This window comes from Tasmannia lanceolata, unplaced genomic scaffold, assembly GCF_043159265.1.
Source record: "Tasmannia lanceolata isolate RefF3 unplaced genomic scaffold, GAP_Taslan_0.1 ptg000003l, whole genome shotgun sequence".
In the NCBI taxonomy this organism is placed as follows: domain Eukaryota; kingdom Viridiplantae; phylum Streptophyta; class Magnoliopsida; order Canellales; family Winteraceae; genus Tasmannia; species Tasmannia lanceolata.
In genome coordinates, this window is record NW_027518680.1 from 29,798,034 (window position 1) to 29,823,807 (window position 25,774).

Here is a 25,774-nt window from a genome sequence, read left to right on the forward strand (position 1 = left end):
TAGTGGATGCGAGTCATGAATCCGGTCGGAAGGTGTTTACTGGCCGTGAGCTACCCTTGGTGCACAAATATCGTTCCGACGATAACTTTTGATCCGCCCGTCAGATCGTCGCGATTCTTATATTGATTCGGGGGTACTCGGGAAGATCCATCGCGCGATGACAGCCCTGGCGGTCATCCGGCTTCCCGACATGCTCGGATCGTCCATCCGGTGTCATCTAGCAGGATTTTTTCGCACTTTCATTTAAACGGACTTCGTACGACAATGCGAGTGGAAACTCTTTATTACTTTGACAATGGAGAGGCATGCTGGGTGCGATCATACCAGCACAAATGCACTGGATCCCATCAGAACTCCGAAGTTAAGCGTGCTTGGGCGAGAGTAGTACTAGGATGGGTGACCTCCTGGGAAGTCCTCGTGTTGCACCCCTGTCACTTTTTTCGGCTATCTACCACTTTTTTCGAACAATCTTTCGGTTCTGGAACATCGATGCGAACTGAAACGCACGTTTAGTGCGTCGCCTCCTACGTTTCGGTTCGGATCTTTTTATTTTCTTCCGGATGGTGAATTCAAAGACGTCCGGTCTTTATTATGGCGGGGTGATAGTGTCGTTTGATTCGATAAACGGAATTCGTTCTGACATTTCATTTGCAGTCAAATTATAGCGGGGGTTTGTTTAGATTCAGTGACGTACAGGCTATAGCGGATGAGTGTACTAGTGGATGCGAGTCATGAATCCGGTCGGAAGGTGTTTACTGGCCGTGAGCTACCCTTGGTGCACAAATATCGTTCCGACGATAACTTTTGATCCGCCCGTCAGATCGTCGCGATTCTTATATTGATTCGGGGGTACTCGGGAAGGTCCATCGCGCGATGACAGCCCTGGCGGTCATCCGGCTTCCCGACATGCTCGGATCGTCCATCCGGTGTCATCTAGCAGGATTTTTTCGCACTTTCATTTAAACGGACTTCGTACGACAATGCGAGTGGAAACTCTTTATTACTTTGACAATGGAGAGGCATGCTGGGTGCGATCATACCAGCACAAATGCACTGGATCCCATCAGAACTCCGAAGTTAAGCGTGCTTGGGCGAGAGTAGTACTAGGATGGGTGACCTCCTGGGAAGTCCTCGTGTTGCACCCCTGTCACTTTTTCGGCTATCTACCACTTTTTTCGAACAATCTTTCGGTTCTGGAACATCGATGCGAACTGAAACGCACGTTTAGTGCGTCGCCTCTTACGTTTCGGTTCGGATCTTTTTATTTTCTTCCGGATGGTGAATTCAAAGACGTCCGGTCTTTATTATGGCGGGGTGATAGTGTCGTTTGATTCGATAAACGGAATTCGTTCTGACATTTCATTTGCAGTCAAATTATAGCGGGGGTTTGTTTAGATTCAGTGACGTACAGGCTATAGCGGATGAGTGTACTAGTGGATGCGAGTCATGAATCCGGTCGGAAGGTGTTTACTGGCCGTGAGCTACCCTTGGTGCACAAATATCGTTCCGACGATAACTTTTGATCCGCCCGTCAGATCGTCGCGATTCTTATATTGATTCGGGGGTACTCGGGAAGATCCATCGCGCGATGACAGCCCTGGCGGTCATCCGGCTTCCCGACATGCTCGGATCGTCCATCCGGTGTCATCTAGCAGGATTTTTTCGCACTTTCATTTAAACGGACTTCGTACAACAATGCGAGTGGAAACTCTTTATTACTTTGACAATGGAGAGGCATGCTGGGTGCGATCATACCAGCACAAATGCACTGGATCCCATCAGAACTCCGAAGTTAAGCGTGCTTGGGCGAGAGTAGTACTAGGATGGGTGACCTCCTGGGAAGTCCTCGTGTTGCACCCCTGTCACTTTTTTCGGCTATCTACCACTTTTTTCGAACAATCTTTCGGTTCTGGAACATCGATGCGAACTGAAACGCACGTTTAGTGCGTCGCCTCCTACGTTTCGGTTCGGATCTTTTTATTTTCTTCCGGATGGTGAATTCAAAGACGTCCGGTCTTTATTATGGCGGGGTGATAGTGTCGTTTGATTCGATAAACGGAATTCGTTCTGACATTTCATTTGCAGTCAAATTATAGCGGGGGTTTGTTTAGATTCAGTGACGTACAGGCTATAGCGGATGAGTGTACTAGTGGATGCGAGTCATGAATCCGGTCGGAAGGTGTTTACTGGCCGTGAGCTACCCTTGGTGCACAAATATCGTTCCGACGATAACTTTTGATCCGCCCGTCAGATCGTCGCGATTCTTATATTGATTCGGGGGTACTCGGGAAGATCCATCGCGCGATGACAGCCCTGGCGGTCATCCGGCTTCCCGACATGCTCGGATCGTCCATCCGGTGTCATCTAGCAGGATTTTTTCGCACTTTCATTTAAACGGACTTCGTACAACAATGCGAGTGGAAACTCTTTATTACTTTGACAATGGAGAGGCATGCTGGGTGCGATCATACCAGCACAAATGCACTGGATCCCATCAGAACTCCGAAGTTAAGCGTGCTTGGGCGAGAGTAGTACTAGGATGGGTGACCTCCTGGGAAGTCCTCGTGTTGCACCCCTGTCACTTTTTTCGGCTATCTACCACTTTTTTCGAACAATCTTTCGGTTCTGGAACATCGATGCGAACTGAAACGCACGTTTAGTGCGTCGCCTCCTACGTTTCGGTTCGGATCTTTTTATTTTCTTCCGGATGGTGAATTCAAACACGTCCGGTCTTTATTATGGCGGGGTGATAGTGTCGTTTGATTCGATAAACGGAATTCGTTCTGACATTTCATTTGCAGTCAAATTATAGCGGGGGTTTGTTTAGATTCAGTGACGTACAGGCTATAGCGGATGAGTGTACTAGTGGATGCGAGTCATGAATCCGGTCGGAAGGTGTTTACTGGCCGTGAGCTACCCTTGGTGCACAAATATCGTTCCGACGATAACTTTTGATCCGCCCGTCAGATCGTCGCGATTCTTATATTGATTCGGGGGTACTCGGGAAGATCCATCGCGCGATGACAGCCCTGGCAGTCATCCGGCTTCCCGACATGCTCGGATCGTCCATCCGGTGTCATCTAGCAGGATTTTTTCGCACTTTCATTTAAACGGACTTCGTACGACAATGCGAGTGGAAACTCTTTATTACTTTGACAATGGAGAGGCATGCTGGGTGCGATCATACCAGCACAAATGCACTGGATCCCATCAGAACTCCGAAGTTAAGCGTGCTTGGGCGAGAGTAGTACTAGGAAGGGTGACCTCCTGGGAAGTCCTCGTGTTGCACCCCTGTCACTTTTTTCGGCTATCTACCACTTTTTTCGAACAATCTTTCGGTTCTGGAACATCGATGCGAACTGAAACGTACGTTTAGTGCGTCGCCTCCTACGTTTCGGTTCGGATCTTTTTATTTTCTTCCGGATGGTGAATTCAAACACGTCCGGTCTTTATTATGGCGGGGTGATAGTGTCGTTTGATTCGATAAACGGAATTCGTTCTGACATTTCATTTGCGGTCAAATTATAGCGGGGGTTTGTTTAGATTCAGTGACGTACAGGCTATAGCGGATGAGTGTACTAGTGGATGCGAGTCATGAATCCGGTCGGAAGGTGTTTACTGGCCGTGAGCTACCCTTGGTGCACAAATATCGTTCCGACGATAACTTTTGATCCGCCCGTCAGATCGTCGCGATTCTTATATTGATTCGGGGGTACTCGGGAAGATCCATCGCGCGATGACAGCCCTGGCGGTCATCCGGCTTCCCGACATGCTCGGATCGTCCATCCGGTGTCATCTAGCAGGATTTTTTCGCACTTTCATTTAAACGGACTTCGTACAACAATGCGAGTGGAAACTCTTTATTACTTTGACAATGGAGAGGCATGCTGGGTGCGATCATACCAGCACAAATGCACTGGATCCCATCAGAACTCCGAAGTTAAGCGTGCTTGGGCGAGAGTAGTACTAGGATGGGTGACCTCCTGGGAAGTCCTCGTGTTGCACCCCTGTCACTTTTTTCGGCTATCTACCACTTTTTTCGAACAATCTTTCGGTTCTGGAACATCGATGCGAACTGAAACGCACGTTTAGTGCGTCGCCTCCTACGTTTCGGTTCGGATCTTTTTATTTTCTTCCGGATGGTGAATTCAAAGACGTCCGGTCTTTATTATGGCGGGGTGATAGTGTCGTTTGATTCGATAAACGGAATTCGTTCTGACATTTCATTTGCAGTCAAATTATAGCGGGGGTTTGTTTAGATTCAGTGACGTACAGGCTATAGCGGATGAGTGTACTAGTGGATGCGAGTCATGAATCCGGTCGGAAGGTGTTTACTGGCCGTGAGCTACCCTTGGTGCACAAATATCGTTCCGACGATAACTTTTGATCCGCCCGTCAGATCGTCGCGATTCTTATATTGATTCGGGGGTACTCGGGAAGATCCATCGCGCGATGACAGCCCTGGCGGTCATCCGGCTTCCCGACATGCTCGGATCGTCCATCCGGTGTCATCTAGCAGGATTTTTTCGCACTTTCATTTAAACGGACTTCGTACAACAATGCGAGTGGAAACTCTTTATTACTTTGACAATGGAGAGGCATGCTGGGTGCGATCATACCAGCACAAATGCACTGGATCCCATCAGAACTCCGAAGTTAAGCGTGCTTGGGCGAGAGTAGTACTAGGATGGGTGACCTCCTGGGAAGTCCTCGTGTTGCACCCCTGTCACTTTTTTCGGCTATCTACCACTTTTTTCGAACAATCTTTCGGTTCTGGAACATCGATGCGAACTGAAACGCACGTTTAGTGCGTCGCCTCCTACGTTTCGGTTCGGATCTTTTTATTTTCTTCCGGATGGTGAATTCAAACACGTCCGGTCTTTATTATGGCGGGGTGATAGTGTCGTTTGATTCGATAAACGGAATTCGTTCTGACATTTCATTTGCAGTCAAATTATAGCGGGGGTTTGTTTAGATTCAGTGACGTACAGGCTATAGCGGATGAGTGTACTAGTGGATGCGAGTCATGAATCCGGTCGGAAGGTGTTTACTGGCCGTGAGCTACCCTTGGTGCACAAATATCGTTCCGACGATAACTTTTGATCCGCCCGTCAGATCGTCGCGATTCTTATATTGATTCGGGGGTACTCGGGAAGATCCATCGCGCGATGACAGCCCTGGCAGTCATCCGGCTTCCCGACATGCTCGGATCGTCCATCCGGTGTCATCTAGCAGGATTTTTTCGCACTTTCATTTAAACGGACTTCGTACGACAATGCGAGTGGAAACTCTTTATTACTTTGACAATGGAGAGGCATGCTGGGTGCGATCATACCAGCACAAATGCACTGGATCCCATCAGAACTCCGAAGTTAAGCGTGCTTGGGCGAGAGTAGTACTAGGAAGGGTGACCTCCTGGGAAGTCCTCGTGTTGCACCCCTGTCACTTTTTTCGGCTATCTACCACTTTTTTCGAACAATCTTTCGGTTCTGGAACATCGATGCGAACTGAAACGTACGTTTAGTGCGTCGCCTCCTACGTTTCGGTTCGGATCTTTTTATTTTCTTCCGGATGGTGAATTCAAACACGTCCGGTCTTTATTATGGCGGGGTGATAGTGTCGTTTGATTCGATAAACGGAATTCGTTCTGACATTTCATTTGCGGTCAAATTATAGCGGGGGTTTGTTTAGATTCAGTGACGTACAGGCTATAGCGGATGAGTGTACTAGTGGATGCGAGTCATGAATCCGGTCGGAAGGTGTTTACTGGCCGTGAGCTACCCTTGGTGCACAAATATCGTTCCGACGATAACTTTTGATCCGCCCGTCAGATCGTCGCGATTCTTATATTGATTCGGGGGTACTCGGGAAGATCCATCGCGCGATGACAGCCCTGGCGGTCATCCGGCTTCCCGACATGCTCGGATCGTCCATCCGGTGTCATCTAGCAGGATTTTTTCGCACTTTCATTTAAACGGACTTCGTACGACAATGCGAGTGGAAACTCTTTATTACTTTGACAATGGAGAGGCATGCTGGGTGCGATCATACCAGCACAAATGCACTGGATCCCATCAGAACTCCGAAGTTAAGCGTGCTTGGGCGAGAGTAGTACTAGGATGGGTGACCTCCTGGGAAGTCCTCGTGTTGCACCCCTGTCACTTTTTCGGCTATCTACCACTTTTTTCGAACAATCTTTCGGTTCTGGAACATCGATGCGAACTGAAACGCACGTTTAGTGCGTCGCCTCTTACGTTTCGGTTCGGATCTTTTTATTTTCTTCCGGATGGTGAATTCAAAGACGTCCGGTCTTTATTATGGCGGGGTGATAGTGTCGTTTGATTCGATAAACGGAATTCGTTCTGACATTTCATTTGCAGTCAAATTATAGCGGGGGTTTGTTTAGATTCAGTGACGTACAGGCTATAGCGGATGAGTGTACTAGTGGATGCGAGTCATGAATCCGGTCGGAAGGTGTTTACTGGCCGTGAGCTACCCTTGGTGCACAAATATCGTTCCGACGATAACTTTTGATCCGCCCGTCAGATCGTCGCGATTCTTATATTGATTCGGGGGTACTCGGGAAGATCCATCGCGCGATGACAGCCCTGGCGGTCATCCGGCTTCCCGACATGCTCGGATCGTCCATCCGGTGTCATCTAGCAGGATTTTTTCGCACTTTCATTTAAACGGACTTCGTACAACAATGCGAGTGGAAACTCTTTATTACTTTGACAATGGAGAGGCATGCTGGGTGCGATCATACCAGCACAAATGCACTGGATCCCATCAGAACTCCGAAGTTAAGCGTGCTTGGGCGAGAGTAGTACTAGGATGGGTGACCTCCTGGGAAGTCCTCGTGTTGCACCCCTGTCACTTTTTTCGGCTATCTACCACTTTTTTCGAACAATCTTTCGGTTCTGGAACATCGATGCGAACTGAAACGCACGTTTAGTGCGTCGCCTCCTACGTTTCGGTTCGGATCTTTTTATTTTCTTCCGGATGGTGAATTCAAACACGTCCGGTCTTTATTATGGCGGGGTGATAGTGTCGTTTGATTCGATAAACGGAATTCGTTCTGACATTTCATTTGCAGTCAAATTATAGCGGGGGTTTGTTTAGATTCAGTGACGTACAGGCTATAGCGGATGAGTGTACTAGTGGATGCGAGTCATGAATCCGGTCGGAAGGTGTTTACTGGCCGTGAGCTACCCTTGGTGCACAAATATCGTTCCGACGATAACTTTTGATCCGCCCGTCAGATCGTCGCGATTCTTATATTGATTCGGGGGTACTCGGGAAGATCCATCGCGCGATGACAGCCCTGGCAGTCATCCGGCTTCCCGACATGCTCGGATCGTCCATCCGGTGTCATCTAGCAGGATTTTTTCGCACTTTCATTTAAACGGACTTCGTACGACAATGCGAGTGGAAACTCTTTATTACTTTGACAATGGAGAGGCATGCTGGGTGCGATCATACCAGCACAAATGCACTGGATCCCATCAGAACTCCGAAGTTAAGCGTGCTTGGGCGAGAGTAGTACTAGGAAGGGTGACCTCCTGGGAAGTCCTCGTGTTGCACCCCTGTCACTTTTTTCGGCTATCTACCACTTTTTTCGAACAATCTTTCGGTTCTGGAACATCGATGCGAACTGAAACGTACGTTTAGTGCGTCGCCTCCTACGTTTCGGTTCGGATCTTTTTATTTTCTTCCGGATGGTGAATTCAAACACGTCCGGTCTTTATTATGGCGGGGTGATAGTGTCGTTTGATTCGATAAACGGAATTCGTTCTGACATTTCATTTGCGGTCAAATTATAGCGGGGGTTTGTTTAGATTCAGTGACGTACAGGCTATAGCGGATGAGTGTACTAGTGGATGCGAGTCATGAATCCGGTCGGAAGGTGTTTACTGGCCGTGAGCTACCCTTGGTGCACAAATATCGTTCCGACGATAACTTTTGATCCGCCCGTCAGATCGTGGCGATTCTTATATTGATTCGGGGGTACTCGGGAAGATTCATCGCGCGATGACAGCCCTGGCGGTCATCCGGCTTCCCGACATGCTCGGATCGTCCATCCGGTGTCATCTAGCAGGATTTTTTCGCACTTTCATTTAAACGGACTTCGTACGACAATGCGAGTGGAAACTCTTTATTACTTTGACAATGGAGAGGCATGCTGGGTGCGATCATACCAGCACAAATGCACTGGATCCCATCAGAACTCCGAAGTTAAGCGTGCTTGGGCGAGAGTAGTACTAGGATGGGTGACCTCCTGGGAAGTCCTCGTGTTGCACCCCTGTCACTTTTTTCGGCTATCTACCACTTTTTTCGAACAATCTTTCGGTTCTGGAACATCGATGCGAACTGAAACGCACGTTTAGTGCGTCGCCTCCTACGTTTCGGTTCGGATCTTTTTATTTTCTTCCGGATGGTGAATTCAAAGACGTCCGGTCTTTATTATGGCGGGGTGATAGTGTCGTTTGATTCGATAAACGGAATTCGTTCTGACATTTCATTTGCAGTCAAATTATAGCGGGGGTTTGTTTAGATTCAGTGACGTACAGGCTATAGCGGATGAGTGTACTAGTGGATGCGAGTCATGAATCCGGTCGGAAGGTGTTTACTGGCCGTGAGCTACCCTTGGTGCACAAATATCGTTCCGACGATAACTTTTGATCCGCCCGTCAGATCGTCGCGATTCTTATATTGATTCGGGGGTACTCGGGAAGGTCCATCGCGCGATGACAGCCCTGGCGGTCATCCGGCTTCCCGACATGCTCGGATCGTCCATCCGGTGTCATCTAGCAGGATTTTTTCGCACTTTCATTTAAACGGACTTCGTACGACAATGCGAGTGGAAACTCTTTATTACTTTGACAATGGAGAGGCATGCTGGGTGCGATCATACCAGCACAAATGCACTGGATCCCATCAGAACTCCGAAGTTAAGCGTGCTTGGGCGAGAGTAGTACTAGGATGGGTGACCTCCTGGGAAGTCCTCGTGTTGCACCCCTGTCACTTTTTCGGCTATCTACCACTTTTTTCGAACAATCTTTCGGTTCTGGAACATCGATGCGAACTGAAACGCACGTTTAGTGCGTCGCCTCTTACGTTTCGGTTCGGATCTTTTTATTTTCTTCCGGATGGTGAATTCAAAGACGTCCGGTCTTTATTATGGCGGGGTGATAGTGTCGTTTGATTCGATAAACGGAATTCGTTCTGACATTTCATTTGCAGTCAAATTATAGCGGGGGTTTGTTTAGATTCAGTGACGTACAGGCTATAGCGGATGAGTGTACTAGTGGATGCGAGTCATGAATCCGGTCGGAAGGTGTTTACTGGCCGTGAGCTACCCTTGGTGCACAAATATCGTTCCGACGATAACTTTTGATCCGCCCGTCAGATCGTCGCGATTCTTATATTGATTCGGGGGTACTCGGGAAGATCCATCGCGCGATGACAGCCCTGGCAGTCATCCGGCTTCCCGACATGCTCGGATCGTCCATCCGGTGTCATCTAGCAGGATTTTTTCGCACTTTCATTTAAACGGACTTCGTACGACAATGCGAGTGGAAACTCTTTATTACTTTGACAATGGAGAGGCATGCTGGGTGCGATCATACCAGCACAAATGCACTGGATCCCATCAGAACTCCGAAGTTAAGCGTGCTTGGGCGAGAGTAGTACTAGGAAGGGTGACCTCCTGGGAAGTCCTCGTGTTGCACCCCTGTCACTTTTTTCGGCTATCTACCACTTTTTTCGAACAATCTTTCGGTTCTGGAACATCGATGCGAACTGAAACGTACGTTTAGTGCGTCGCCTCCTACGTTTCGGTTCGGATCTTTTTATTTTCTTCCGGATGGTGAATTCAAACACGTCCGGTCTTTATTATGGCGGGGTGATAGTGTCGTTTGATTCGATAAACGGAATTCGTTCTGACATTTCATTTGCGGTCAAATTATAGCGGGGGTTTGTTTAGATTCAGTGACGTACAGGCTATAGCGGATGAGTGTACTAGTGGATGCGAGTCATGAATCCGGTCGGAAGGTGTTTACTGGCCGTGAGCTACCCTTGGTGCACAAATATCGTTCCGACGATAACTTTTGATCCGCCCGTCAGATCGTCGCGATTCTTATATTGATTCGGGGGTACTCGGGAAGATCCATCGCGCGATGACAGCCCTGGCAGTCATCCGGCTTCCCGACATGCTCGGATCGTCCATCCGGTGTCATCTAGCAGGATTTTTTCGCACTTTCATTTAAACGGACTTCGTACGACAATGCGAGTGGAAACTCTTTATTACTTTGACAATGGAGAGGCATGCTGGGTGCGATCATACCAGCACAAATGCACTGGATCCCATCAGAACTCCGAAGTTAAGCGTGCTTGGGCGAGAGTAGTACTAGGAAGGGTGACCTCCTGGGAAGTCCTCGTGTTGCACCCCTGTCACTTTTTTCGGCTATCTACCACTTTTTTCGAACAATCTTTCGGTTCTGGAACATCGATGCGAACTGAAACGTACGTTTAGTGCGTCGCCTCCTACGTTTCGGTTCGGATCTTTTTATTTTCTTCCGGATGGTGAATTCAAACACGTCCGGTCTTTATTATGGCGGGGTGATAGTGTCGTTTGATTCGATAAACGGAATTCGTTCTGACATTTCATTTGCGGTCAAATTATAGCGGGGGTTTGTTTAGATTCAGTGACGTACAGGCTATAGCGGATGAGTGTACTAGTGGATGCGAGTCATGAATCCGGTCGGAAGGTGTTTACTGGCCGTGAGCTACCCTTGGTGCACAAATATCGTTCCGACGATAACTTTTGATCCGCCCGTCAGATCGTGGCGATTCTTATATTGATTCGGGGGTACTCGGGAAGATTCATCGCGCGATGACAGCCATGGCGGTCATCCGGCTTCCCGACATGCTCGGATCGTCCATCCGGTGTCATCTAGCAGGATTTTTTCGCACTTTCATTTAAACGGACTTCGTACGACAATGCGAGTGGAAACTCTTTATTACTTTGACAATGGAGAGGCATGCTGGGTGCGATCATACCAGCACAAATGCACTGGATCCCATCAGAACTCCGAAGTTAAGCGTGCTTGGGCGAGAGTAGTACTAGGATGGGTGACCACCTGGGAAGTTCTCGTGTTGCACCCCTGTCACTTTTTTCGGCTATCTACCACTTTTTTCGAACAATCTTTCGGTTCTGGAACATCGATGCGAACTGAAACGCACGTTTAGTGCGTCGCCTCCTACGTTTCGGTTCGGATCTTTTTATTTTCTTCCGGATGGTGAATTCAAAGACGTCCGGTCTTTATTATGGCGGGGTGATAGTGTCGTTTGATTCGATAAACGGAATTCGTTCTGACATTTCATTTGCGGTCAAATTATAGCGGGGGTTTGTTTAGATTCAGTGACGTACAGGCTATAGCGGATGAGTGTACTAGTGGATGCGAGTCATGAATCCGGTCGGAAGGTGTTTACTGGCCGTGAGCTACCCTTGGTGCACAAATATCGTTCCGACGATAACTTTTGATCCGCCCGTCAGATCGTAGCGATTCTTATATTGATTCGGGGGTACTCGGGAAGATCCATCGCGCGATGACAGCCCTGGCAGTCATCCGGCTTCCCGACATGCTCGGATCGTCCATCCGGTGTCATCTAGCAGGATTTTTTCGCACTTTCATTTAAACGGACTTCGTACGACAATGCGAGTGGAAACTCTTTATTACTTTGACAATGGAGAGGCATGCTGGGTGCGATCATACCAGCACAAATGCACTGGATCCCATCAGAACTCCGAAGTTAAGCGTGCTTGGGCGAGAGTAGTACTAGGATGGGTGACCTCCTGGGAAGTCCTCGTGTTGCACCCCTGTCACTTTTTTCGGCTATCTACCACTTTTTTCGAACAATCTTTCGGTTCTGGAACATCGATGCGAACTGAAACGCACGTTTAGTGCGTCGCCTCATACGTTTCGGTTCGGATCTTTTTATTTTCTTCCGGATGGTGAATTCAAAGACGTCCGGTCTTTATTATGGCGGGCTGATAGTGTCGTTTGATTCGATAAACGGAATTCGTTCTGACATTTCATTTGCGGTCAAATTATAGCGGGGGTTTGTTTAGATTCAGTGACGTACAGGCTATAGCGGATGAGTGTACTAGTGGATGCGAGTCATGAATCCGGTCGGAAGGTGTTTACTGGCCGTGAGCTACCCTTGGTGCACAAATATCGTTCCGACGATAACTTTTGATCCGCCCGTCAGATCGTAGCGATTCTTATATTGATTCGGGGGTACTCGGGAAGATTAATCGCGCGATGACAGCCCTGGCGGTCATCCGGCTTCCCGACATGCTCGGATCGTCCATCCGGTGTCATCTAGCAGGATTTTTTCGCACTTTCATTTAAACGGACTTCGTACGACAATGCGAGTGGAAACTCTTTATTACTTTGACAATGGAGAGGCATGCTGGGTGCGATCATACCAGCACAAATGCACTGGATCCCATCAGAACTCCGAAGTTAAGCGTGCTTGGGCGAGAGTAGTACTAGGATGGGTGACCTCTTGGGAAGTCCTCGTGTTGCACCCCTGTCACTTTTTTCGGCTATCTACCACTTTTTTCGAACAATCTTTCGGTTCTGGAACATCGATGCGAACTGAAACGCACGTTTAGTGCGTCGCCTCATACGTTTCGGTTCGGATCTTTTTATTTTCTTCCGGATGGTGAATTCAAAGACGTCCGGTCTTTATTATGGCGGGCTGATAGTGTCGTTTGATTCGATAAACGGAATTCGTTCTGACATTTCATTTGCGGTCAAATTATAGCGGGGGTTTGTTTAGATTCAGTGACGTACAGGCTATAGCGGATGAGTGTACTAGTGGATGCGAGTCATGAATCCGGTCGGAAGGTGTTTACTGGCCGTGAGCTACCCTTGGTGCACAAATATCGTTCCGACGATAACTTTTGATCCGCCCGTCAGATCGTAGCGATTCTTATATTGATTCGGGGGTACTCGGGAAGATTAATCGCGCGATGACAGCCCTGGCGGTCATCCGGCTTCCCGACATGCTCGGATCGTCCATCCGGTGTCATCTAGCAGGATTTTTTCGCACTTTCATTTAAACGGACTTCGTACGACAATGCGAGTGGAAACTCTTTATTACTTTGACAATGGAGAGGCATGCTGGGTGCGATCATACCAGCACAAATGCACTGGATCCCATCAGATCTCCGAAGTTAAGCGTGCTTGGGCGAGAGTAGTACTAGGATGGGTGACCTCCTGGGAAGTCCTCGTGTTGCACCCCTGTCACTTTTTTCGGCTATCTACCACTTTTTTCGAACAATCTTTCGGTTCTGGAACATCGATGCGAACTGAAACGCACGTTTAGTGCGTCGCCTCTTACGTTTCGGTTCGGATCTTTTTATTTTCTTCCGGATGGTGAATTCAAACACGTCCGGTCTTTATTATGGCGGGGTGATAGTGTCGTTTGATTCGATAAACGGAATTCGTTCTGACATTTCATTTGCAGTCAAATTATAGCGGGGGTTTGTTTAGATTCAGTGACGTACAGGCTATAGCGGATGAGTGTACTAGTGGATGCGAGTCATGAATCCGGTCGGAAGGTGTTTACTTGCCGTGAGCTACCCTTGGTGCACAAATATCGTTCCGACGATAACTTTTGATCCGCCCGTCAGATCGTCGCGATTCTTATATTGATTCGGGGGTACTCGGGAAGATCCATCGCGCGATGACAGCCCTGGCGGTCATCCGGCTTCCCGACATGCTCGGATCGTCCATCCGGTGTCATCTAGCAGGATTTTTTCGCACTTTCATTTAAACGGACTTCGTACGACAATGCGAGTGGAAACTCTTTATTACTTTGACAATGGAGAGGCATGCTGGGTGCGATCATACCAGCACAAATGCACTGGATCCCATCAGAACTCCGAAGTTAAGCGTGCTTGGGCGAGAGTAGTACTAGGATGGGTGACCTCCTGGGAAGTCCTCGTGTTGCACCCCTGTCACTTTTTCGGCTATCTACCACTTTTTTCGAACAATCTTTCGGTTCTGGAACATCGATGCGAACTGAAACGCACGTTTAGTGCGTCGCCTCTTACGTTTCGGTTCGGATCTTTTTATTTTCTTCCGGATGGTGAATTCAAAGACGTCCGGTCTTTATTATGGCGGGGTGATAGTGTCGTTTGATTCGATAAACGGAATTCGTTCTGACATTTCATTTGCAGTCAAATTATAGCGGGGGTTTGTTTAGATTCAGTGACGTACAGGCTATAGCGGATGAGTGTACTAGTGGATGCGAGTCATGAATCCGGTCGGAAGGTGTTTACTGGCCGTGAGCTACCCTTGGTGCACAAATATCGTTCCGACGATAACTTTTGATCCGCCCGTCAGATCGTCGCGATTCTTATATTGATTCGGGGGTACTCGGGAAGATCCATCGCGCGATGACAGCCCTGGCGGTCATCCGGCTTCCCGACATGCTCGGATCGTCCATCCGGTGTCATCTAGCAGGATTTTTTCGCACTTTCATTTAAACGGACTTCGTACGACAATGCGAGTGGAAACTCTTTATTACTTTGACAATGGAGAGGCATGCTGGGTGCGATCATACCAGCACAAATGCACTGGATCCCATCAGAACTCCGAAGTTAAGCGTGCTTGGGCGAGAGTAGTACTAGGATGGGTGACCTCCTGGGAAGTCCTCGTGTTGCACCCCTGTCACTTTTTTCGGCTATCTACCACTTTTTTCGAACAATCTTTCGGTTCTGGAACATCGATGCGAACTGAAACGCACGTTTAGTGCGTCGCCTCCTACGTTTCGGTTCGGATCTTTTTATTTTCTTCCGGATGGTGAATTCAAACACGTCCGGTCTTTATTATGGCGGGGTGATAGTGTCGTTTGATTCGATAAACGGAATTCGTTCTGACATTTCATTTGCAGTCAAATTATAGCGGGGGTTTGTTTAGATTCAGTGACGTACAGGCTATAGCGGATGAGTGTACTAGTGGATGCGAGTCATGAATCCGGTCGGAAGGTGTTTACTGGCCGTGAGCTACCCTTGGTGCACAAATATCGTTCCGACGATAACTTTTGATCCGCCCGTCAGATCGTCGCGATTCTTATATTGATTCGGGGGTACTCGGGAAGATCCATCGCGCGATGACAGCCCTGGCAGTCATCCGGCTTCCCGACATGCTCGGATCGTCCATCCGGTGTCATCTAGCAGGATTTTTTCGCACTTTCATTTAAACGGACTTCGTACGACAATGCGAGTGGAAACTCTTTATTACTTTGACAATGGAGAGGCATGCTGGGTGCGATCATACCAGCACAAATGCACTGGATCCCATCAGAACTCCGAAGTTAAGCGTGCTTGGGCGAGAGTAGTACTAGGAAGGGTGACCTCCTGGGAAGTCCTCGTGTTGCACCCCTGTCACTTTTTTCGGCTATCTACCACTTTTTTCGAACAATCTTTCGGTTCTGGAACATCGATGCGAACTGAAACGTACGTTTAGTGCGTCGCCTCCTACGTTTCGGTTCGGATCTTTTTATTTTCTTCCGGATGGTGAATTCAAACACGTCCGGTCTTTATTATGGCGGGGTGATAGTGTCGTTTGATTCGATAAACGGAATTCGTTCTGACATTTCATTTGCGGTCAAATTATAGCGGGGGTTTGTTTAGATTCAGTGACGTACAGGCTATAGCGGATGAGTGTACTAGTGGATGCGAGTCATGAATCCGGTCGGAAGGTGTTTACTGGCCGTGAGCTACCCTTGGTGCACAAATATCGTTCCGACGATAACTTTTGATCCGCCCGTCAGATCGTGGCGATTCTTATATTGATTCGGGGGTACTCGGGAAGATTCATCGCGCGATGACAGCCCTGGCGGTCATCCGGCTTCCCGACATGCTCGGATCGTCCATCCGGTGTCATCTAGCAGGATTTTTTCGCACTTTCATTTAAACGGACTTCGTACGACAATGCGAGTGGAAACTCTTTATTACTTTGACAATGGAGAGGCATGCTGGGTGCGATCATACCAGCACAAATGCACTGGATCCCATCAGAACTCCGAAGTTAAGCGTGCTTGGGCGAGAGTAGTACTAGGATGGGTGACCTCCTGGGAAGTCCTCGTGTTGCACCCCTGTCACTTTTTTCGGCTATCTACCACTTTTTTCGAACAATCTTTCGGTTCTGGAACATCGATGCGAACTGAAACGCACGTTTAGTGCGTCGCCTCCTACGTTTCGGTTCGGATCTTTTTATTTTCTTCCGGATGGTGAATTCAAACACGTCCGGTCTTTATTATGGCGGGGTGATAGTGTCGTTTGATTCGATAAACGGAATTCGTTCTGACATTTCATTTGCAGTCAAATTATAGCGGGGGTTTGTTTAGATTCAGTGACGTACAGGCTATAGCGGATGAGTGTACTAGTGGATGCGAGTCATGAATCCGGTCGGAAGGTGTTTACTGGCCGTGAGCTACCCTTGGTGCACAAATATCGTTCCGACGATAACTTTTGATCCGCCCGTCAGATCGTCGCGATTCTTATATTGATTCGGGGGTACTCGGGAAGATCCATCGCGCGATGACAGCCCTGGCGGTCATCCGGCTTCCCGACATGCTCGGATCGTCCATCCGGTGTCATCTAGCAGGATTTTTTCGCACTTTCATTTAAACGGACTTCGTACGACAATGCGAGTGGAAACTCTTTATTACTTTGACAATGGAGAGGCATGCTGGGTGCGATCATACCAGCACAAATGCACTGGATCCCATCAGAACTCCGAAGTTAAGCGTGCTTGGGCGAGAGTAGTACTAGGATGGGTGACCTCCTGGGAAGTCCTCGTGTTGCACCCCTGTCACTTTTTTCGGCTATCTACCACTTTTTTCGAACAATCTTTCGGTTCTGGAACATCGATGCGAACTGAAACGCACGTTTAGTGCGTCGCCTCTTACGTTTCGGTTCGGATCTTTTTATTTTCTTCCGGATGGTGAATTCAAAGACGTCCGGTCTATATTATGGCGGGGTGATAGTGTCGTTTGATTCGATAAACGGAATTCGTTCTGACATTTCATTTGCAGTCAAATTATAGCGGGGGTTTGTTTAGATTCAGTGACGTACAGGCTATAGCGGATGAGTGTACTAGTGGATGCGAGTCATGAATCCGGTCGGAAGGTGTTTACTGGCCGTGAGCTACCCTTGGTGCACAAATATCGTTCCGACGATAACTTTTGATCCGCCCGTCAGATCGTCGCGATTCTTATATTGATTCGGGGGTACTCGGGAAGATCCATCGCGCGATGACAGCCCTGGCGGTCATCCGGCTTCCCGACATGCTCGGATCGTCCATCCGGTGTCATCTAGCAGGATTTTTTCGCACTTTCATTTAAACGGACTTCGTACAACAATGCGAGTGGAAACTCTTTATTACTTTGACAATGGAGAGGCATGCTGGGTGCGATCATACCAGCACAAATGCACTGGATCCCATCAGAACTCCGAAGTTAAGCGTGTTTGGGCGAGAGTAGTACTAGGATGGGTGACCTCCTGGGAAGTCCTCGTGTTGCACCCCTGTCACTTTTTTCGGCTATCTACCACTTTTTTCGAACAATCTTTCGGTTCTGGAACATCGATGCGAACTGAAACGCACGTTTAGTGCGTCGCCTCCTACGTTTCGGTTCGGATCTTTTTATTTTCTTCCGGATGGTGAATTCAAACACGTCCGGTCTTTATTATGGCGGGGTGATAGTGTCGTTTGATTCGATAAACGGAATTCGTTCTGACATTTCATTTGCAGTCAAATTATAGCGGGGGTTTGTTTAGATTCAGTGACGTACAGGCTATAGCGGATGAGTGTACTAGTGGATGCGAGTCATGAATCCGGTCGGAAGGTGTTTATTGGCCGTGAGCTACCCTTGGTGCACAAATATCGTTCCGACGATAACTTTTGATCCGCCCGTCAGATCGTCGCGATTCTTATATTGATTCGGGGGTACTCGGGAAGATCCATCGCGCGATGACAGCCCTGGCAGTCATCCGGCTTCCCGACATGCTCGGATCGTCCATCCGGTGTCATCTAGCAGGATTTTTTCGCACTTTCATTTAAACGGACTTCGTACGACAATGCGAGTGGAAACTCTTTATTACTTTGACAATGGAGAGGCATGCTGGGTGCGATCATACCAGCACAAATGCACTGGATCCCATCAGAACTCCGAAGTTAAGCGTGCTTGGGCGAGAGTAGTACTAGGATGGGTGACCTCCTGGGAAGTCCTCGTGTTGCACCCCTGTCACTTTTTTCGGCTATCTACCACTTTTTTCGAACAATCTTTCGGTTCTGGAACATCGATGCGAACTGAAACGCACGTTTAGTGCGTCGCCTCCTACGTTTCGGTTCGGATCTTTTTATTTTCTTCCGGATGGTGAATTCAAACACGTCCGGTCTTTATTATGGCGGGGTGATAGTGTCGTTTGATTCGATAAACGGAATTCGTTCTGACATTTCATTTGCGGTCAAATTATAGCGGGGGTTTGTTTAGATTCAGTGACGTACAGGCTATAGCGGATGAGTGTACTAGTGGATGCGAGTCATGAATCCGGTCGGAAGGTGTTTACTGGCCGTGAGCTACCCTTGGTGCACAAATATCGTTCCGACGATAACTTTTGATCCGCCCGTCAGATCGTGGCGATTCTTATATTGATTCGGGGGTACTCGGGAAGATTTATCGCGCGATGACAGCCCTGGCGGTCATCCGGCTTCCCGACATGCTCGGATCGTCCATCCGGTGTCATCTAGCAGGATTTTTTCGCACTTTCATTTAAACGGACTTCGTACGACAATGCGAGTGGAAACTCTTTATTACTTTGACAATGGAGAGGCATGCTGGGTGCGATCATACCAGCACAAATGCACTGGATCCCATCAGAACTCCGAAGTTAAGCGTGCTTGGGCGAGAGTAGTACTAGGATGGGTGACCTCCGGGGAAGTCCTCGTGTTGCACCCCTGTCACTTTTTTCGGCTATCTACCACTTTTTTCGAACAATCTTTCGGTTCTGGAACATCGATGCGAACTGAAACGCACGTTTAGTGCGTCGCCTCCTACGTTTCGGTTCGGATCTTTTTATTTTCTTCCGGATGGTGAATTCAAAGACGTCCGGTCTTTATTATGGCGGGGTGATAGTGTCGTTTGATTCGATAAACGGAATTCGTTCTGACATTTCATTTGCAGTCAAATTATAGCGGGGGTTTGTTTAGATTCAGTGACGTACAGGCTATAGCGGATGAGTGTACTAGTGGATGCGAGTCATGAATCCGGTCGGAAGGTGTTTACTGGCCGTGAGCTACCCTTGGTGCACAAATATCGTTCCGACGATAACTTTTGATCCGCCCGTCAGATCGTCGCGATTCTTATATTGATTCGGGGGTACTCGGGAAGATCCATCGCGCGATGACAGCCCTGGCGGTCATCCGGCTTCCCGACATGCTCGGATCGTCCATCCGGTGTCATCTAGCAGGATTTTTTCGCACTTTCATTTAAACGGACTTCGTACGACAATGCGAGTGGAAACTCTTTATTACTTTGACAATGGAGAGGCATGCTGGGTGCGATCATACCAGCACAAATGCACTGGATCCCATCAGAACTCCGAAGTTAAGCGTGCTTGGGCAAGAGTAGTACTAGGATGGGTGACCTCCTGGGAAGTCCTCGTGTTGCACCCCTGTCACTGTTTTCGGCTCTCTACCACTTTTTTCGAACAATCTTTCGGTTCTGGAACATCGATGCGAACTGAAACGCACGTTTAGTGCGTCGCCTCCTACGTTTCGGTTCGGATCTTTTTATTTTCTTCCGGATGGTGAATTCAAACACGTCCGGTCTTTATTATGGCGGGGTGATAGTGTCGTTTGATTCGATAAACGGAATTCGTTCTGACATTTCATTTGCGGTCAAATTATAGCGGGGGTTTGTTTAGATTCAGTGACGTACAGGCTATAGCGGATGAGTGTACTAGTGGATGAGAGTCATGAATCCGGTCGGAAGGTGTTTACTGGCCGTGAGCTACCCTTGGTGCACAAATATCGTTCCGACGATAACTTTTGATCCGCCCGTCAGATCGTGGCGATTCTTATATTGATTCGGGGGTACTCGGGAAGATTCATCGCGCGATGACAGCCCTGGCGGCCATCCGGCTTCCCGACATGCTCGGATCGTCCATCCGGTGTCATCTAGCAGGATTTTTTCGCACTTTCATTTAAACGGACTTCGTACGACAATGCGAGTGGAAACTCTTTATTACTTTGACAATGGAGAGGCATGCTGGGTGCGATCATACCAGCACAAATGCACTGGATCCCATCAGAACTTCGAAGATAAGCGTGCTTGGGCGAGAGTAGTACTAGGATGGGTGACCTCCTGGGAAGTCCTCGTGTTGCACCCCTGTCACTTTTTTCGGCTATCTACCACTTTTTTCGAACAATCTTTCGGTTCTGGAACATCGATGCGAACTGAAACGCACGTTTAGTGCGTCGCCTCATACGTTTCGGTTCGGATCTTTTTATTTTCTTCCGGATGGTGAATTCAAAGACGTCAGGTCTTTATTATGGCGGGCTGATAGTGTCGTTTGATTCGATAAACGGAATTCGTTCTGACATTTCATTTGCGGTCAAATTATAGCGGGGGTTTGTTTAGATTCAGTGACGTACAGGCTATAGCGGATGAGTGTACTAGTGGATGCGAGTCATGAATCCGGTCGGAAGGTGTTTACTGGCCGTGAGCTACCCTTGGTGCACAAATATCGTTCCGACGATAACTTTTGATCCGCCCGTCAGATCGTAGCGATTCTTATATTGATTCGGGGGTACTCGGGAAGATTAATCGCGCGATGACAGCCCTGGCGGTCATCCGGCTTCCCGACATGCTCGGATCGTCCATCCGGTGTCATCTAGCAGGATTTTTTCGCACTTTCATTTAAACGGACTTCGTACGACAATGCGAGTGGAAACTCTTTATTACTTTGACAATGGAGAGGCATGCTGGGTGCGATCATACCAGCACAAATGCACTGGATCCCATCAGAACTCCGAAGTTAAGCGTGCTTGGGCGAGAGTAGTACTAGGATGGGTGACCTCCTGGGAAGTCCTCGTGTTGCACCCCTGTCACTTTTTTCGGCTATCTACCACTTTTTTCGAACAATCTTTCGGTTCTGGAACATCGATGCGAACTGAAACGCACGTTTAGTGCGTCGCCTCCTACGTTTCGGTTCGGATCTTTTTATTTTCTTCCGGATGGTGAATTCAAACACGTCCGGTCTTTATTATGGCGGGGTGATAGTGTCGTTTGATTCGATAAACGGAATTCGTTCTGACATTTCATTTGCGGTCAAATTATAGCGGGGGTTTGTTTAGATTCAGTGACGTACAGGCTATAGCGGATGAGTGTACTAGTGGATGCGAGTCATGAATCCGGTCGGAAGGTGTTTACTGGCCGTGAGCTACCCTTGGTGCACAAATATCGTTCCGACGATAACTTTTGATCCGCCCGTCAGATCGTGGCGATTCTTATATTGATTCGGGGGTACTCGGGAAGATTCATCGCGCGATGACAGCCCTGGCGGTCATCCGGCTTCCCGACATGCTCGGATCGTCCATCCGGTGTCATCTAGCAGGATTTTTTCGCACTTTCATTTAAACGGACTTCGTACGACAATGCGAGTGGAAACTCTTTATTACTTTGACAATGGAGAGGCATGCTGGGTGCGATCATACCAGCACAAATGCACTGGATCCCATCAGAACTCCGAAGTTAAGCGTGCTTGGGCGAGAGTAGTACTAGGATGGGTGACCACCTGGGAAGTTCTCGTGTTGCACCCCTGTCACTTTTTTCGGCTATCTACCACTTTTTTCGAACAATCTTTCGGTTCTGGAACATCGATGCGAACTGAAACGCACGTTTAGTGCGTCGCCTCCTACGTTTCGGTTCGGATCTTTTTATTTTCTTCCGGATGGTGAATTCAAACACGTCCGGTCTTTATTATGGCGGGGTGATAGTGTCGTTTGATTCGATAAACGGAATTCGTTCTGACATTTCATTTGCGGTCAAATTATAGCGGGGGTTTGTTTAGATTCAGTGACGTACAGGCTATAGCGGATGAGTGTACTAGTGGATGCGAGTCATGAATCCGGTCGGAAGGTGTTTACTGGCCGTGAGCTACCCTTGGTGCACAAATATCGTTCCGACGATAACTTTTGATCCGCCCGTCAGATCGTAGCGATTCTTATATTGATTCGGGGGTACTCGGGAAGATTAATCGCGCGATGACAGCCCTAGCGGTCATCCGGCTTCCCGACATGCTCGGATCGTCCATCCGGTGTCATCTAGCAGGATTTTTTCGCACTTTCATTTAAACGGACTTCGTACGACAATGCGAGTGGAAACTCTTTATTACTTTGACAATGGAGAGGCATGCTGGGTGCGATCATACCAGCACAAATGCACTGGATCCCATCAGAACTCCGAAGTTAAGCGTGCTTGGGCGAGAGTAGTACTAGGATGGGTGACCTCCTGGGAAGTCCTCGTGTTGCACCCCTGTCACTTTTTTCGGCTATCTACCACTTTTTTCGAACAATCTTTCGGTTCTGGAACATCGATGCGAACTGAAACGCACGTTTAGTGCGTCGCCTCCTACGTTTCGGTTCGGATCTTTTTATTTTCTTCCGGATGGTGAATTCAAACACGTCCGGTCTTTATTATGGCGGGGTGATAGTGTCGTTTGATTCGATAAACGGAATTCGTTCTGACATTTCATTTGCGGTCAAATTATAGCGGGGGTTTGTTTAGATTCAGTGACGTACAGGCTATAGCGGATGAGTGTACTAGTGGATGCGAGTCATGAATCCGGTCGGAAGGTGTTTACTGGCCGTGAGCTACCCTTGGTGCACAAATATCGTTCCGACGATAACTTTTGATCCGCCCGTCAGATCGTGGCGATTCTTATATTGATTCGGGGGTACTCGGGAAGATTCATCGCGCGATGACAGCCCTGGCGGTCATCCGGCTTCCCGACATGCTCGGATCGTCCATCCGGTGTCATCTAGCAGGATTTTTTCGCACTTTCATTTAAACGGACTTCGTACGACAATGCGAGTGGAAACTCTTTATTACTTTGACAATGGAGAGGCATGCTGGGTGCGATCATACCAGCACAAATGCACTGGATCCCATCAGAACTCCGAAGTTAAGCGTGCTTGGGCGAGAGTAGTACTAGGATGGGTGACCACCTGGGAAGTTCTCGTGTTGCACCCCTGTCACTTTTTTCGGCTATCTACCACTTTTTTCGAACAATCTTTCGGTTCTGGAACATCGATGCGAACTGAAACGCACGTTTAGTGCGTCGCCTCCTACGTTTCGGTTCGGATCTTTTTATTTTCTTCCGGATGGTGAATTCAAACACGTCCGGTCTTTATTATGGCGGGGTGATAGTGTCGTTTGATTCGATAAACGGAATTCGTTCTGACATTTCATTTGCGGTCAAATTATAGCGGGGGTTTGTTTAGATTCAGTGACGTACAGGCTATAGCGGATGAGTGTACTAGTGGATGCGAGTCATGAATCCGGTCGGAAGGTGTTTACTGGCCGTGAGCTACCCTTGGTGCACAAATATCGTTCCGACGATAACTTTTGATCCGCCCGTCAGATCGTCGCGATTCTTATATTGATTCGGGGGTACTCGGGAAGATTAATCGCGCGATGACAGCCCTAGCGGTCATCCGGCTTCCCGACATGCTCGGATCGTCCATCCGGTGTCATCTAACAGGATTTTTTCGCACTTTCATTTAAACGGACTTCGTACGACAATGCGAGTGGAAACTCTTTATTACTTTGACAATGGAGAGGCATGCTGGGTGCGATCATACCAGCACAAATGCACTGGATCCCATCAGAACTCCGAAGTTAAGCGTGCTTGGGCGAGAGTAGTACTAGGATGGGTGACCTCCTGGGAAGTCCTCGTGTTGCACCCCTGTCACTTTTTTCGGCTATCTACCACTTTTTTCGAACAATCTTTCGGTTCTGGAACATCGATGCGAACTGAAACGCACGTTTAGTGCGTCGCCTCCTACGTTTCGGTTCGGATCTTTTTATTTTCTTCCGGATGGTGAATTCAAAGACGTCCGGTCTTTATTATGGCGGGGTGATAGTGTCGTTTGATTCGATAAACGGAATTCGTTCTGACATTTCATTTGCAGTCAAATTATAGCGGGGGTTTGTTTAGATTCAGTGACGTACAGGCTATAGCGGATGAGTGTACTAGTGGATGCGAGTCATGAATCCGGTCGGAAGGTGTTTACTGGCCGTGAGCTACCCTTGGTGCACAAATATCGTTCCGACGATAACTTTTGATCCGCCCGTCAGATCGTAGCGATTCTTATATTGATTCGGGGGTACTCGGGAAGATCCATCGCGCGATGACAGCCCTAGCAGTCATCCGGCTTCCCGACATGCTCGGATCGTCCATCCGGTGTCATCTAGCAGGATTTTTTCGCACTTTCATTTAAACGGACTTCGTACGACAATGCGAGTGGAAACTCTTTATTACTTTGACAATGGAGAGGCATGCTGGGTGCGATCATACCAGCACAAATGCACTGGATCCCATCAGAACTCCGAAGTTAAGCGTACTTGGGCGAGAGTAGTACTAGGATGGGTGACCTCCTGGGAAGTCCTCGTGTTGCACCCCTGTCACTTTTTTCGGCTATCTACCACTTTTTTCGAACAATCTTTCGGTTCTGGAACATCGATGCGAACTGAAACGCACGTTTAGTGCGTCGCCTCATACGTTTCGGTTCGGATCTTTTTATTTTCTTCCGGATGGTGAATTCAAAGACGTCCGGTCTTTATTATGGCGGGCTGATAGTGTCGTTTGATTCGATAAACGGAATTCGTTCTGACATTTCATTTGCGGTCAAATTATAGCGGGGGTTTGTTTAGATTCAGTGACGTACAGGCTATAGCGGATGAGTGTACTAGTGGATGCGAGTCATGAATCCGGTCGAAAGGTGTTTACTGGCCGTGAGCTACCCTTGGTGCACAAATATCGTTCCGACGATAACTTTTGATCCGCCCGTCAGATCGTCGCGATTCTTATATTGATTCGGGGGTACTCGGGAAGATCCATCGCGCGATGACAGCCCTGGCAGTCATCCGGCTTCCCGACATGCTCGGATCGTCCATCCGGTGTCATCTAGCAGGATTTTTTCGCACTTTCATTTAAACGGACTTCGTACGACAATGCGAGTGGAAACTCTTTATTACTTTGACAATGGAGAGGCATGCTGGGTGCGATCATACCAGCACAAATGCACTGGATCCCATCAGAACTCCGAAAAAAAGCGTGCTTGGGCGAGAGTAGTACTAGGATGGGTGACCTCCTGGGAAGTCCTCGTGTTGCACCCCTGTCACTTTTTTCGGCTATCTACCACTTTTTTCGAACAATCTTTCGGTTCTGGAACATCGATGCGAACTGAAACGCACGTTTAGTGCGTCGCCTCCTACGTTTCGGTTCGGATCTTTTTATTTTCTTCCGGATGGTGAATTCAAACACGTCCGGTCTTTATTATGGCGGGGTGATAGTGTCGTTTGATTCGATAAACGGAATTCGTTCTGACATTTCATTTGCGGTCAAATTATAGCGGGGGTTTGTTTAGATTCAGTGACGTACAGGCTATAGCGGATGAGTGTACTA

At 48.3% G+C, this 25,774-nt stretch overlaps 36 non-coding genes across 36 annotated transcripts; all 36 read left to right on the plus strand.

Annotated features, from left to right (window-relative positions):
* The first annotated feature begins 310 nt into the window (after positions 1-310).
* Positions 311-429, plus strand: LOC143870957 (5S ribosomal RNA). The gene has a single exon (XR_013245734.1). It is a non-coding gene; the product is annotated as a 5S ribosomal RNA (ribosomal RNA).
* A 597-nt stretch (positions 430-1,026) lies between these two features.
* Positions 1,027-1,145, plus strand: LOC143870959 (5S ribosomal RNA). Its single transcript, XR_013245736.1, has one exon. It is a non-coding gene; the product is annotated as a 5S ribosomal RNA (ribosomal RNA).
* A 596-nt stretch (positions 1,146-1,741) lies between these two features.
* LOC143870960 (5S ribosomal RNA) lies at positions 1,742-1,860 on the plus strand. The gene has a single exon (XR_013245737.1). It is a non-coding gene; the product is annotated as a 5S ribosomal RNA (ribosomal RNA).
* A 597-nt stretch (positions 1,861-2,457) lies between these two features.
* Positions 2,458-2,576, plus strand: LOC143870961 (5S ribosomal RNA). The gene has a single exon (XR_013245738.1). It is a non-coding gene; the product is annotated as a 5S ribosomal RNA (ribosomal RNA).
* Positions 2,577-3,173: 597 nt separating this feature from the next.
* LOC143873478 (5S ribosomal RNA) lies at positions 3,174-3,292 on the plus strand. The gene has a single exon (XR_013248186.1). It is a non-coding gene; the product is annotated as a 5S ribosomal RNA (ribosomal RNA).
* A 597-nt stretch (positions 3,293-3,889) lies between these two features.
* On the plus strand, positions 3,890-4,008 carry LOC143870962 (5S ribosomal RNA). Its single transcript, XR_013245739.1, has one exon. It is a non-coding gene; the product is annotated as a 5S ribosomal RNA (ribosomal RNA).
* Positions 4,009-4,605: 597 nt separating this feature from the next.
* LOC143870963 (5S ribosomal RNA) lies at positions 4,606-4,724 on the plus strand. Its single transcript, XR_013245740.1, has one exon. It is a non-coding gene; the product is annotated as a 5S ribosomal RNA (ribosomal RNA).
* A 597-nt stretch (positions 4,725-5,321) lies between these two features.
* Positions 5,322-5,440, plus strand: LOC143873479 (5S ribosomal RNA). Its single transcript, XR_013248187.1, has one exon. It is a non-coding gene; the product is annotated as a 5S ribosomal RNA (ribosomal RNA).
* A 597-nt stretch (positions 5,441-6,037) lies between these two features.
* LOC143870964 (5S ribosomal RNA) lies at positions 6,038-6,156 on the plus strand. The gene has a single exon (XR_013245741.1). It is a non-coding gene; the product is annotated as a 5S ribosomal RNA (ribosomal RNA).
* A 596-nt stretch (positions 6,157-6,752) lies between these two features.
* Positions 6,753-6,871, plus strand: LOC143870965 (5S ribosomal RNA). Its single transcript, XR_013245742.1, has one exon. It is a non-coding gene; the product is annotated as a 5S ribosomal RNA (ribosomal RNA).
* Positions 6,872-7,468: 597 nt separating this feature from the next.
* LOC143873480 (5S ribosomal RNA) lies at positions 7,469-7,587 on the plus strand. Its single transcript, XR_013248188.1, has one exon. It is a non-coding gene; the product is annotated as a 5S ribosomal RNA (ribosomal RNA).
* Positions 7,588-8,184: 597 nt separating this feature from the next.
* LOC143870966 (5S ribosomal RNA) lies at positions 8,185-8,303 on the plus strand. Its single transcript, XR_013245743.1, has one exon. It is a non-coding gene; the product is annotated as a 5S ribosomal RNA (ribosomal RNA).
* A 597-nt stretch (positions 8,304-8,900) lies between these two features.
* LOC143870967 (5S ribosomal RNA) lies at positions 8,901-9,019 on the plus strand. Its single transcript, XR_013245744.1, has one exon. It is a non-coding gene; the product is annotated as a 5S ribosomal RNA (ribosomal RNA).
* Positions 9,020-9,615: 596 nt separating this feature from the next.
* LOC143873481 (5S ribosomal RNA) lies at positions 9,616-9,734 on the plus strand. The gene has a single exon (XR_013248189.1). It is a non-coding gene; the product is annotated as a 5S ribosomal RNA (ribosomal RNA).
* Positions 9,735-10,331: 597 nt separating this feature from the next.
* Positions 10,332-10,450, plus strand: LOC143873482 (5S ribosomal RNA). Its single transcript, XR_013248190.1, has one exon. It is a non-coding gene; the product is annotated as a 5S ribosomal RNA (ribosomal RNA).
* Positions 10,451-11,047: 597 nt separating this feature from the next.
* Positions 11,048-11,166, plus strand: LOC143870620 (5S ribosomal RNA). The gene has a single exon (XR_013245400.1). It is a non-coding gene; the product is annotated as a 5S ribosomal RNA (ribosomal RNA).
* A 597-nt stretch (positions 11,167-11,763) lies between these two features.
* LOC143870968 (5S ribosomal RNA) lies at positions 11,764-11,882 on the plus strand. Its single transcript, XR_013245745.1, has one exon. It is a non-coding gene; the product is annotated as a 5S ribosomal RNA (ribosomal RNA).
* A 597-nt stretch (positions 11,883-12,479) lies between these two features.
* On the plus strand, positions 12,480-12,598 carry LOC143873000 (5S ribosomal RNA). Its single transcript, XR_013247723.1, has one exon. It is a non-coding gene; the product is annotated as a 5S ribosomal RNA (ribosomal RNA).
* Positions 12,599-13,195: 597 nt separating this feature from the next.
* On the plus strand, positions 13,196-13,314 carry LOC143873112 (5S ribosomal RNA). The gene has a single exon (XR_013247833.1). It is a non-coding gene; the product is annotated as a 5S ribosomal RNA (ribosomal RNA).
* A 597-nt stretch (positions 13,315-13,911) lies between these two features.
* LOC143870970 (5S ribosomal RNA) lies at positions 13,912-14,030 on the plus strand. Its single transcript, XR_013245747.1, has one exon. It is a non-coding gene; the product is annotated as a 5S ribosomal RNA (ribosomal RNA).
* A 596-nt stretch (positions 14,031-14,626) lies between these two features.
* On the plus strand, positions 14,627-14,745 carry LOC143870971 (5S ribosomal RNA). Its single transcript, XR_013245748.1, has one exon. It is a non-coding gene; the product is annotated as a 5S ribosomal RNA (ribosomal RNA).
* Positions 14,746-15,342: 597 nt separating this feature from the next.
* Positions 15,343-15,461, plus strand: LOC143873484 (5S ribosomal RNA). Its single transcript, XR_013248192.1, has one exon. It is a non-coding gene; the product is annotated as a 5S ribosomal RNA (ribosomal RNA).
* Positions 15,462-16,058: 597 nt separating this feature from the next.
* Positions 16,059-16,177, plus strand: LOC143870972 (5S ribosomal RNA). The gene has a single exon (XR_013245749.1). It is a non-coding gene; the product is annotated as a 5S ribosomal RNA (ribosomal RNA).
* A 597-nt stretch (positions 16,178-16,774) lies between these two features.
* Positions 16,775-16,893, plus strand: LOC143870973 (5S ribosomal RNA). Its single transcript, XR_013245750.1, has one exon. It is a non-coding gene; the product is annotated as a 5S ribosomal RNA (ribosomal RNA).
* A 597-nt stretch (positions 16,894-17,490) lies between these two features.
* Positions 17,491-17,609, plus strand: LOC143873438 (5S ribosomal RNA). Its single transcript, XR_013248148.1, has one exon. It is a non-coding gene; the product is annotated as a 5S ribosomal RNA (ribosomal RNA).
* Positions 17,610-18,206: 597 nt separating this feature from the next.
* Positions 18,207-18,325, plus strand: LOC143870974 (5S ribosomal RNA). Its single transcript, XR_013245751.1, has one exon. It is a non-coding gene; the product is annotated as a 5S ribosomal RNA (ribosomal RNA).
* Positions 18,326-18,922: 597 nt separating this feature from the next.
* On the plus strand, positions 18,923-19,041 carry LOC143873453 (5S ribosomal RNA). The gene has a single exon (XR_013248162.1). It is a non-coding gene; the product is annotated as a 5S ribosomal RNA (ribosomal RNA).
* A 597-nt stretch (positions 19,042-19,638) lies between these two features.
* On the plus strand, positions 19,639-19,757 carry LOC143873642 (5S ribosomal RNA). The gene has a single exon (XR_013248344.1). It is a non-coding gene; the product is annotated as a 5S ribosomal RNA (ribosomal RNA).
* A 597-nt stretch (positions 19,758-20,354) lies between these two features.
* On the plus strand, positions 20,355-20,473 carry LOC143874487 (5S ribosomal RNA). The gene has a single exon (XR_013249165.1). It is a non-coding gene; the product is annotated as a 5S ribosomal RNA (ribosomal RNA).
* A 597-nt stretch (positions 20,474-21,070) lies between these two features.
* LOC143870975 (5S ribosomal RNA) lies at positions 21,071-21,189 on the plus strand. Its single transcript, XR_013245752.1, has one exon. It is a non-coding gene; the product is annotated as a 5S ribosomal RNA (ribosomal RNA).
* A 597-nt stretch (positions 21,190-21,786) lies between these two features.
* Positions 21,787-21,905, plus strand: LOC143870631 (5S ribosomal RNA). Its single transcript, XR_013245413.1, has one exon. It is a non-coding gene; the product is annotated as a 5S ribosomal RNA (ribosomal RNA).
* Positions 21,906-22,502: 597 nt separating this feature from the next.
* Positions 22,503-22,621, plus strand: LOC143870976 (5S ribosomal RNA). The gene has a single exon (XR_013245753.1). It is a non-coding gene; the product is annotated as a 5S ribosomal RNA (ribosomal RNA).
* A 597-nt stretch (positions 22,622-23,218) lies between these two features.
* On the plus strand, positions 23,219-23,337 carry LOC143870642 (5S ribosomal RNA). The gene has a single exon (XR_013245426.1). It is a non-coding gene; the product is annotated as a 5S ribosomal RNA (ribosomal RNA).
* Positions 23,338-23,934: 597 nt separating this feature from the next.
* LOC143870977 (5S ribosomal RNA) lies at positions 23,935-24,053 on the plus strand. The gene has a single exon (XR_013245754.1). It is a non-coding gene; the product is annotated as a 5S ribosomal RNA (ribosomal RNA).
* Positions 24,054-24,650: 597 nt separating this feature from the next.
* LOC143873725 (5S ribosomal RNA) lies at positions 24,651-24,769 on the plus strand. The gene has a single exon (XR_013248427.1). It is a non-coding gene; the product is annotated as a 5S ribosomal RNA (ribosomal RNA).
* Positions 24,770-25,366: 597 nt separating this feature from the next.
* On the plus strand, positions 25,367-25,485 carry LOC143874917 (5S ribosomal RNA). The gene has a single exon (XR_013249587.1). It is a non-coding gene; the product is annotated as a 5S ribosomal RNA (ribosomal RNA).
* Positions 25,486-25,774: the final 289 nt, after the last annotated feature.